Consider the following 12,252-nt stretch of genomic DNA (forward strand, 5'->3'; position numbering starts at 1 on the left):
CTTGGAAAAAGTGGAAGTGATAGCTAAGCCAAAGTGAAGGGACTGGGAATACTACCAGGAGACATTATTTCTATATTGAGTCTAGACTTATGGATGAGTAGGAAGTACTTAGACAAAGAGCCAGTATTTCAGGCAGAGCTGATGTGTAAAGTCTAGGTAAGAGAATGTATTTTAAAGACTGATAGAAAGTCCACACTAACTGGAGGTTAGAGTTGATATTGGTTAGGAGGAAGAGTGGGGCTACAGTGTCTTACCTAGCCCACATATTCCAGGCCAAGTCACTCCCTAGCATGTAATAAGCACACAGACAATGTTTTCAGCATCCCTGTCTCTCAGGTTCCTTAGACATTTCTCCTTAGAGAAATCATTCGAGCTGCAACACCACGTATTTTGGGCAGGGAAAGTGCCAGGGACAGAAGAAATAAGAAACCATAAAAATTCTAAGGAGTGAGACCTATTGTAAGATGTTGGTGGTGATGATAGAGATGTGTGTAAAATAAATTTAAGAGGGAGAGAGCCAGGAGCCGGTGGCTCACACCTGTCATCCTAGCTGCTCAGGAGGCTGAGATCTGAGGATTGTGGCTCAAAGCCAGCCTGGACAGGAAAGTCCATGAGATGCTTATCTCCAATTAATCACCAGAAAACCAGAAGTGGTGCTGTAGTTCAAGTGGTAGAGTGCTAGCCTTGAGCTAAAGAGTACCCAAGCCAAGATATCTCTCTCTCTCTCTCTCTCTCTCTCTCTCTCACACACACACACACACACACACAATTAAGAAGGGAGAATTTTGATGTGATTGGTTTGCATGTTATTAGGAACAAGGAAGTGAATCTAGGCTTCTGAAACACAGAAGAAACTTATTTCATATGGGGAGGGGTATAAAGGTGAAGAAAACAAGTTGAATCATTGCTTTGTTGAACATGGCAGCAATGGCTAGACAACCAAAGTCAGTAGGCTATAGTTTGTATGAGACCATGGACTAAGGAGCCTAAGGAATAGGTTAAAGATAAAACTCTGAGTGGTGTCACTGGCTATAGCTGGCTAAACACAATGGAGTGATTGAAATGAGACAACCATTAAAGCCTGGATCTGTCATGGGTTGGCTTCCATGACTTGTGGTGTGGCTCCGGTTACAAAAGTAAACTAAGCTGTAGTTCCACAGACAGTCCTTTTGTGATGAGTAAACTATACCATTCACAGAGACCAACACACTTGTATCTTTCCACAATGTCAGCATTGATTCAATATCAATGGATTCAAAGCCTATATTAATTTCATAGGCTTTACTATACCAAGTACTTCAGTTTCACTTGGAACTGTGACCATAGCAATTGCAAGTGGGGTTTTTGTTGTTGTTGTTTTGTTTTGTTTTGCCAGTCCGGGCTTGAACTCAGGGCTGCTTTTGCTCAAGACTAGCACCATTTACGCCACAGTGCCACTTCTGGCTTTTTCTGTGTATGTGGTACTGAGGAATCAAACCCAGGGCTTCAGGCATGCTAGGTAAGCACTCTACCATTAAGCCACATTCCCAGCCCGTTGTTTTAGTTATTTTGTTTTTGTTTGTTTTTTGTTGCCAGTCCTGGGCCTTGAACTCAGGGCCTGAGCACTGTCCCTGGCTTCTTTTTGCTCAAGGCTAGCACTCTACCACTTGAGCCACAGCGCCACTTCTGGCCATTTTCTGTATATGTGGTGCTGGGGAATCGAACCCAGGGCTTCATGTATACGAGTCGAGCGCTTTACCACTAGGCCATATTCCCAGCCCCGTTTTAGTTATTTTGGAGATAGAGTCTTGAGATCTTTGTCTGGGCCAGCCTGGATTGCAGTCCTCCTATTTATGGGTCCCTGCATAGCTGGGATGACAGGGTGTGCCACCACTCCCAGTTCTTGATTGAGGTACTATTTTGCCTGACCTTGAACTGTGCTCATTTTGATCTTCACCTCCTGAGTAACTGGGATCATAGGCATAAGACACAGGCACTTGGCTTAACTTTTTTTTTAAGGAGACTTTCTAATTTTGTCCAGGGAAGACCCTATGTTTTCTTTATAAAAGAAAGAGCTTCTGATATGGGGTACAGATTCAGCTGAGCTTAATACACTTCCTTGGCTCAATTTCTGAAAATGTTTAATTATTCTCCAGGGACTTCTTTTCTCAGGGGATCATCCTAGTCTTCAGGTAAACACTAAGCCTGAACTAAGAGTGATTCTCAGTGTGTTTCTGTCATAGCACATAGACCTTTCTGGGTCATCATATGTACTCCGGGATTTAGAAGGAATTCTATTATGCCACTTGGCATAGATTACTGGTTCAGTTTCATTAAGGAAAGGGAAATTTTAGAAGGTCAAATCAACAACCTTCTAAAACATCTTATTACTCTCCAGGGAGCTCTACTGGGGTCAAGTGGCCTGCTGGATGCTGTATAGAAGAGAGATTGGCTGTATGAAGAGACATTCACTGGTCTTGGTGTGTTGCCTCACACCTATAATCCTAGCTATTCAGGAAGCAGAATCAGAATTAGAATCTGAGGTAACTCTGGCAAAGTTATCAGGAAAACAAATTAAAAAATAAAGTTCCCCTGCATTAAGTGGGTGCTTATTTAGCAAACAAGAAGCCTTGAGTTCAATCTCTGTTGGGTGTAGGGGGGAAAGACAGAGAAACAGAGAAGAGAGAGAGAGAGAGAGAAACAGAGAGACAGAGAAAAGAATAAGGCGGAGGAGGGAGCAGACAAACTTGCATGCATGGCAGACACGAGTTATGGATGTTAGGGCAGTTGACAGGTGTTCAGAGTTGAGAGGAACCCCATCTTCCCAGGCGTGGCTCTGTGGGAAGGTGCAGACACCTGTGGCAGCCACAAGCCTTCTTTTCCTGTGGAGGAGATTTGTTACCGTGCCGTCTCTTGGGAGTTCACCCAGTACCAGCTGTCAGTCCCAGGCAAGTAACCCTGAGCTTCAAGGCTGCTTCCAGGCAGAAACATAAAACACATTTGTATTATGTGATGTTATTTTTTATACGTCTCTGCTTTTTTCAACTTGAAGAATCAATAATTTGCCTACTACAATTGCCTGTGTCTGGTGTCACTTTTTAGAAGTAGCTCTTACAAGGGAAATGAGCAAGCTATTAAAGATACAAAAATGGTCAATAAACACATGAAAAGTTGTTAAACCTCACCAGTGCCCAGTGAAATGTATTAAGAAACAAAATAGCATATTTCAACCAGCATGTTGGAAAAGGTTGATATATTGAGAAGGATTCACCTATTTTGTAAAGTCTGGGGTGAAGATCATCTTGCAGTTTTCAGGGACATTTTGGCAATATATGCCAAGTTTTGGATATTTGTACCCTCCAATCAATAAACTATAATACTATGAGTTTATTCCAGCTACATAATCTTGGTAAGCAATTGTGTATGGATAAAATTATTTCACAATATATTGTCTTTATCAGTAGGCATCAATAATAGGTAAAAGGTGATGCACTATACAGAATGGAATACTATACGGTCATGCTAGATGTTATGGCACACTCCTGTAATCACAACACTCAGGAGGCTGAGCCAATAGGATTGCTAGTTCAAGGCCAACCTAGGCTACATACCAAGACTCTGTCTCAGGGTAAAGTAGGTGATAAAGTGCCTGCCTAGCAAACTCAAGGGTCCATATTCAAACTCCAGTTCTGAGAAAAAGGAAGGAGAATGTAAAGAACCATTGCAAGACTGTCCAAAATAGAAAAAGAAAACTTGTACTATGCATTCACAAGAAAGAATGGTGTATATTATCATATTTTATTCTCAGATGGATATTTTATACATTTTGTTACGGGGTTCGAGGGAGGAGATGTCACGTCCCTCCAAGAGTCCACCACTCAGAGACAGCCTCAAGCAAAAAGATGGATTTATTTGGGAAGCAAAAAGCGAACTGACCCGCCAGGGATGCAGCACAGACTCGGGAGCTGAAACTGCAACTGTGACCCCTACCAGTCCTCAAGCTGGGGTTTATAAGGGTAAAAGCATAGCACAGATGTAGGAGGTTGATGTAGGGGTAGAGCAAGCAACAATCAAGTTAAGCAAGCCATTTTACAGAAGCAGAACTGAGTTAATTGTTAACTTCATTTTAACAATTGCTACTATGTTTCCCTAATCAAGATGGAGTCAGCTCTACTCCCCCCAACACATTTAATGTTGCTGAAATTAGGATGGTATCACTATTGAGAGCATGTCACAGTTTAATTGACAATACCTTTCTTAACTGCATTGAAAATAGTAACACATAGAGCTGGGGATAAGGCTCAAAAGCCAAATGCATGCAAAGTATTCATGAGGTCTTAAGTCCAACCCCAGCACTGTACAAGCAAACTAAATTAATAAAATTATAGTATGTCTTCCAGGTGATTTTTGATATATTGTGTGTTCATTGACATATTGTTTGAATGGGAAACACAAGTTACCTTGCTGTAGGTAGTATGCTGCATGTAGTGGTGTTTAAGATATGTTTAGGGGCTGGGAATATGGCCTAGTGGCAAGAGAGCTTGCCTCCCTATACATGAAGCCCTGGGTTCAATTCCCCAGTACCACATATATGGAAAACGGCCAGAAGTGGCGCTGTGGCTCAAGTGGCAGAGTGCTAGCCTTGAGCAAAAGGAAGCCAGGGACAGTGCTCAGGCCCTGAGTCCAAGGCCCAGGACTGGCAAAAAAAAAAAAAAAAGATATGTTTAGATTTATATATTCATAAATCAGGACAGTAGTTGGTAGAGACCTCCCAGTTCTAGGTAGAATTTCATTCCCTTCCTAGGCCATAGACCTCTAGAATTCAGAACTATCCCTGTAGATTTCTGCCAGCTCCTAAAGGTCCCCTTTTCACTTTCTCTCCTGCTGCTTTGGGGGGCTGCTTGCAAGGAACCCCATGTGGGACTCCCCATCCCTAGAGCATTCTCCATGGAACTGCTCAGCACTCAGGAGTTATTTTGGGAAAAGTTCGGTTACATGTGCAACCACAGCTTTTCTCTTGCCTTGTTCCTCGTCTTCCTCTTAGGAGTAGAGCTTCCTCTCTTCACCTCATTCAGAATGTTGAGGCCATTTTTTCAAGACATATTTGTTCCTTTTTTTAAACATATTCCCCAAATGTCAATTTTTCAAAATATTTTAAGATGCTATTTTTGGCATTGTTAAGTCCATTAAGAAACCATTTGAGGGGCTGGGGATATAGCCTAGTGGCAAGAGTGCCTGCCTCGGATACACGAGGCCCTAGGTTCGATTCCCCAGCACCACATATACAGAAAAAACGGCCAGAAGCGGCGCTGTGGCTCACATGGCAGAGTGCTAGCCTTGAGCGGGAAGAAGCCAGGGACAGTGCTCAGGCCCTGAGTCCAAGGCCCAGGACTGGCCAAAAAAAAAAAAAAAAAACCATTTGAGAAGCATAGTGGTTTATGTCTATAAACCTCAGCACTTGGGGACCCTGTGATGGGATAGGCCCCGCGTTCCATGTAGCTTCAGCAACATAGCCAGACTCTAAAAAGGGAGAGAGAGAGAGAGAGAGAGAGAGAGAGGAGAGAGAGAGAGAGAGAAAGAGAGAGGGGAGAGAGAGGTGAAAAAAATTAATATTGGGACTGGGAATTTAGCCTAGTGGCAAGAGCACTTGCCTCGTATACATGAAACCCTGGGGTTTGATTCCTCAGTGCCACATATATAGAAAATGGCCAGAAGTGGCGCTGTGGCTCAAGTGGCAGAGTGCTAGCCTTGAGCAAAAAGAAGCCAGGGACAGTGCTCAGGCACTGAGTTCAAGGCCCATGACTGGCAAAAAAAATAATAATAATATTGCCTGGTGTCCAGTGGCACACATCTGTAATTCTCACTACTCAGAGGCTGAGATCTGAGGATCTGAGGTTCAAAGCCAATCCATGAGATTTTTATCTCCAATTAACCACTAGAAAACTTGAAGTAGAGCTGTGGCAGAAAAGCTCAGGGACAGAGCCTAGGCACTGAGTTCAAGCCCCATGACCAACTGAAAAAAATTAATATTGCTGTATGTTTGTTTGTTTGTTTTGCCAGTCCTGGGGCTTCATGAACTCAAGGCCTGGGCACTATCTCTGAGCTGCTTTGTGCTCAAGGCTCTCGCATTCTACCACTTGAACCACAGTGCCACTTACAGCTTTTTCTGAGTAGTTTGTTGGAGATATGAATCTCTTGAACTTTTCTGCCATGGTTGGCTCACCCTCAATCCTCAGAACTCAGCCTCCTGAGTAGCTAGGAATACAGGTGTGAGCCACTGGTGCCTGGCTTTGCTATATGCTAATTTATAAGCCAAAAAGTTAACAACTATTCTGCCAAAAGAATACAGTGCTAAACAAATCTGTAGAAAGACACAAACGTTTCAATTTCCTTGAGCTTGATATGTAGCCCAGGCTGATCTTCAATTCTAGGTCCTCCAATCTTAGCCACCCGAGTTCTGGGATTATTCTTGTCTGTAACTGCATATAAAAGTTACCTTTGTTTCCTGGAAGAGGAGAGAGGGAAGGAGGGAAGAAGGGAGGGAAGGAGAGAGGAAGGGAGGGAGGGAGGGAGGGAAGGAGGGAGGGAGGAAAGGAAAGAAGAGACTGGGAATGTGGCTTAGTGGTAGAGTGCTTTGCCTACCATGCATGAAGCCCTGGGTTTGATTCCTCAGCACCACATATACAGAAAAAGCCAGAAGTGGCACTGTGGCTCAAGTGTCAGAGTGCTAGCCTTGAGCAAAAAGAAAGCCAGGGACAGTGCTCAGGCCCTGAATTCAAGCCCCAGGGACTGGCAAAAAAAAAAAAAACAAAACAAGCAAAAAAATGTATTTAAACACTATAGACAGAGGAAAGTAGAGCTTTCCCTCTCACATCCTGAAGATTACAATTTTTTCCCCTTCCTTACATTCGAACACATGGGTAAATGTGGCTTAGCTGGAAAGAAAGCTCACAATGATTACCTCTGAGTAATGAGCTTTAGGGAGGTTTTGCTTTCTTCTTGCTACTTTTTCTGCATTTGCCTGTATTTTCCCTACAAGTATGTGCTCTGTTTGTAATTTTGTAAAAGCTATTTTCATTTTGGAAAGGGAAGAGAGAGGGAAATCATAGGATCATAGAAAATAAAAGCCATGCTTTTTATACCTATATATACTGCAAGCTCTTTATCTCACACAATGCAGCCACAGGCTTTATGTGGAATAAAAGGTTTTGCTTGAAAGTAATAGATAACTATGATGGATATCTACTGCATTACTTCCTACTCAACTGTGGATGTCACATAGTCATAAAATAATGACCTACCTTGGACAAGAGCCTTACCATCATTTGCTTCAATGCAAGGTACCACTCACTAAGCCCAGTTTATTAATGAGGTTCAGAGGGATAGTCCTTGCAGGGACAGAACTGAGGACCCAAGTCTCTTGATATTAAAGCAAGTATATAAATGCTCTGGAACTCTCATAGTATCTCTCTCTCTCTCTCTCTCTCTCTCTCTCTCTCTCTCTCTCTCTCTCTCTCTCTCTCTCTCTCTCTCTCTCTCTTTGGCCAGTCCTAGGGCTTGAACTCAGGGCCAGAGCATTCACTGCCCCTGGCTTCTTTTTGCTTAAGGCAGTACTCTGACAACTTGAGCCACAGCACCACTTGCAGCAACAAAAAGCCAGAAATGGAGTGTGGCTCAACTGGTAGAATAGTAGCCTTGAGTAAAAAAAGCCAAGCAAGAGTTCAAAGCCCAGTACCTTCACTAAGTAAACAAATAAAAAAAAATAAAATAAATATAGCTACAAGCACATCCTACTGAACCAGATAAGGGAGCTTCAGACATTGAGCCAGTCAGGAACCAATTCTCTTTGCAGCTTGAATCCCTTTTTGGCATAGAGGACTTGGATGGGAACTTTGGGTGGCAATACTTCTGATATTAGCTACTTCTTTCCCCTTGTTTGAGGAGCCACAACCTGACTTGAACTTGGTCAGAGTTGCTCCTTATCTAGCTTAAAAAGACATCTTAGGAAAGTCTTGTCTAATTTCTACATGTCTGACCACAGAATTCTGACCCACTTTCTCTGCTGGAACCAGCAAGAAGCCAGGCCACAGCCCTCTGTAGCAATCTGCCCCAAGCCTGACCAAATCAATAGTAAATGCCAAGTTTCCTAATTGTTTGTCTCTGCTTCCAACTCAGGAGCAAGCAGAGAAAGCCACAGAAGTTCTCCAAACCAATCACTTATGTGTCCATTCTAGTCAGCCCACTACAAGCTCTCCACGTGCCATCCTTCAGCGGGGACACTCCTGACACTACTTCCCTAATATGAAGCTTTCCATTCCCTGCCTTCTGTTGTAGAGAGTAGAGCTGACTCCATCTTGATTAGGGAAACATGGTAGCAATTGTTCAAATGAAGTTAAATATTAGGTCAATCTGACTGCAAAATTCTGCTTCTGTAAATGGTTTGCTTAACTTGTTTGTTGCTTGCTCTACCCCCTGCGTCAACCCCCTACATCTGTGCTACACTTTTACCTTTATAAACCCCAATTTGAGGACTGGTAGGGGTCACAGTGGTTAGTTCCAGAGTCTGCACTGTGTCCCTGTGTGTTGCCATTTCAGCTCCTGAGGTCTGTGCTGCATCCCTGCTGGTCAGTTCGCTTTTTACTTCCCCAATAAATCCATCTTTGCTTGAGACTGTCTCTGTGTGGTAGACTCTGGAGGGACGTGGGTTTAAGTCCCACTTGAGGTACCTCCCCCGGACTCATAACACCTTCCTTCTGTCTCTGCAAAACACAAGGGAACAGTATTGATTTCTGGATCTAGAAAGCTCTGAATCAATAGCTTTGGTTGCTTCTCATTTGCCTTCGTTTCTGGCCCATCTTTTTAGTTTTTTGTTTGTTTGTTTTTGTCTGTTATTTATTACAGAGATGAAATCTATGGACTTTCTACTTGAGTGTAGCCTCAAACCATGGGTCCTCTGGATCTTAACCCCTTGAGTAACTAGGATTAGAGTTGTGAGCCACTGGTACCTAGGTAATCCTAAACACACACACACAACACACACACACACACACACACACACACACACTCCAATCGTTATCAAGATACTCTGATATTGACATCAAGATAAATCAGGGAAATTGAAGCACCTCTTCAAAACTCTAGGATATCCAGGTGGGGGTAGCACATATCTCTGCTACTCAAAAGGCAGAGGTACAGTGCTAGAGCAAAAGTTCAAGCCTCAGGATCAGCACCAAAATAATAAGAAGCAGATCCTTGAATTCAATCCCCAGTAACACAGGAAGGAAGGAAGGAAGGGAGGGAGGGAGGAGGGAAGGAGGGAAGGAAGGAAGGAAAGAAGGAAGGAAGAAGGGAAGGAAGGTAGGAAGGGAGGGAGGAAGGAAGGGAGGGAGGGAGAGAAGGAAGGAAGGAAGGAAGGAAGGAAGGAAGCAAGGAAGGAAGGAAGGAAGGGGAGGGAGGGAGGGAAGGAAGGAAAGAAGGAAGGAAGAAAGGAGGGAGGAAAGGAAAGAAGGAAGGAAGGAAGAAAGGAGGGAGGGAAGGAAGGAAGGGAAGGAAGACAAGGAAATAAAGAAAAAAGAACTCTTGGCAAAAGGAGCAAGCAAAAGCTATAAAGGTGAAGCATTTTGAATGTTGAAGGCCAGAAAGGGTACGGGTTTGGAGACCAGAGAAAGGTATACAACTACCCGCACTCTTTCACAATGCTTCAGAATTAACACTGTGTGATTGTGATGAGCTCACAAGAGGACCTGCCTGAATATTTGCAAATAGATTTGACATTCCCTGTGAAACAAAGACAGATTCCCTCTCCTGCTCTGAGAGTGGTAATTATATAGGGAATCTCTCATAAATTATAGCTAGACAAACAGGCAGACAGACAGGCAGGCAGGGCAAACAGACAGATATATACATACATATAGGTGTGTTTTACCTTTGAATTTACTAAAACAAAATATCCTTAAAACAATTCTCAAAACATTTCAAAGTACGACATTAATTGCTTTTTCCCAGTGCACAATCTGTTTATAGTTGCTGGGGTTTGTTGCATATTTATTGTCTAATTGAATACATGCTTGCTTTTCTCATCTCTTCCATCTTTGTCAGAAAAGCCCACTTGTGGCTTACACTGGGATTATGAAAACAGTTTTTTTTTGCATCTCTCCCAGACTAAGCACTAAAAGTAAAGCAATACAAATTGTTCTTTAGGAAAAATATGACTCAGAAGTGTAATGGAGAAAGTATTGTGTTAGATTATCCTAGAAAGGGCTGGGAATATGGCCTAGTGGTATACATGAAGCCAGGGTTCGTTTCCTCAGCACCAAATATATAGAAAAAGCCAGAAGTGGCGCTGTGGCTCAAGTGGCAGAGTGCTAGCCTTGAGCAAAAAGAAGCCAGGAAGCTCCAGGACTGGCAAAACAAAACAAAACAAAAACAGATTACCCTAGAAGAATTTTCTTCTGTCCAAAGACAACTTTACTTATTAGCTTTTTTGTGACATTTCTAACTTCTTTCTATATATTACACAAGAGTTATTTTTGCAAGTCTTTAACAAAAAAGTCAGTATGATTATTGAGATTATTGGTATTCCTGAGAATATTTATTATATAATCCAGAAAGTTATTTTAGCCATTTCAAATCTCATACAGCCTGGTGCTGGTGGCTCATGACTGTAATCCTAATTACTCGGGAGGCTGAGATCTGAGAATCCCAGTTAGAAGCCAGCCGAGCAGACAAATCTGAAGAGAATCTTATCTCCAATTAACAGCAAAAAGACCAAAAGTGAGCTGTGCTTCCCGTGGTAGAGTGCCAGCCTGACAGAAAAAGCTAAGGGAGAGTAGAAATCCTTGAGTTCAAGCCCTAGTACTGACATTTTAAAAAAATGGCATATTGAGAAACAACCAACCCAACACCCACCACCAAAAGAAAGACTGTCAGAAAAATAGAATAATAATTTAGTGGTATGAGGTCAGAGTTCAGGGCCTTGATTCGTCCTAAGGATGCTGCCAACCAGCTGAGTGACCTTGAGTAAGTCACTTGACCTCTATGTTTTTGTTTCTTTCTGTGCAAATTGAGGAGGCTGAACAACAACAAAACAACAAAAAAGAACTATGCATAACCATGTGGATATAGTAGAGAAAGGAAAGGTGTTTAAAATACAGGTTCTGCTAGCTACTCAGGAGGCTGAGATCAGTTTGAAGCCAGACCAGCCAGGAAAGTCCATGAGACTCTTATCTCCATTAACAACCAGAAAGTTGGAATTGAGCTGGGGCTCAAGTGGGAAAGCACCTTCAACATAAAAGCTCAGGTGAAACACCCAGGCCCTGAGTTCAAGCCCCAGAAACACACGTGCACACACACACACACACACACACACACACACAGCCCAATGTGTTAATATACTCCTTTTTAAATTCCCATGGGCAATGCATATTCTACCAGTGAGCCCACAGAATAAAACACCCTCAAATTTCCCACGTCCTTGCTCTGTATTCCAATATACCATGGATGAAATGCATGGTGAAAAATGCCTCCCTATCCTCTTGCTCCACAGTTGGGGACAGTGGAGCCCCTGGCCAAGAGTCTGGCTCTCATAGGAAATTCAAGGTTAGCTTTCAGACATTCTGGTTCTCAATACTGCAACTTGCTGTGGCCATCCTGCCCTCTTGCGGCAGAGACTGGGACTTCTCCTGGTTAGGCAGGGGGACACAGCTCTAAGCTCTTCCTGATGCAAGGCCATAAGAGAAGGGGAACGAAGTCATCACCAAAGGGCCACTCTACTCTTCATTGATGCCCGGATTGTTTGAACTTTTAAAAACTTAATTGCTTGTAATAAACATAGAAAAGTATATGGAGGTACACTTCAGACTTTTTGCAAAGTTAACATGAGGCAGGATAAATCAGAAAAAAATGAGGTATAGAAAACAGCAGCCAGATCTATCCTGAATAACAGGTCTCAGGATATCAAAAAGACATCTGCACATCCATGTTTATCGCTGCACAATTCACAATAGCCAAAATATGGAAGCAACCCAGATGCCCTTCTACAGATGAATGGATCCAAAAAATGTGGTACCTGTACACAATGGAATACTACATAGCGATTAGAAATGATAAAATATTGGTATTTGCAGGGAAATGGTCAGAACTTGGACAAATAATGTTGAGCGAGACAAGCCTAGAACAGAGAACAAAGGGGCATGATCTCCTTGTTACATGACTGTTAAGGTGGGGGAGGGGGACACTAGAGACCAGGTCTGTGAAACTAAAAACTTCTTGTCA

Source organism: Perognathus longimembris, chromosome 2, assembly GCF_023159225.1.
Source record: "Perognathus longimembris pacificus isolate PPM17 chromosome 2, ASM2315922v1, whole genome shotgun sequence".
In the NCBI taxonomy this organism is placed as follows: Eukaryota; Metazoa; Chordata; class Mammalia; order Rodentia; family Heteromyidae; genus Perognathus; species Perognathus longimembris.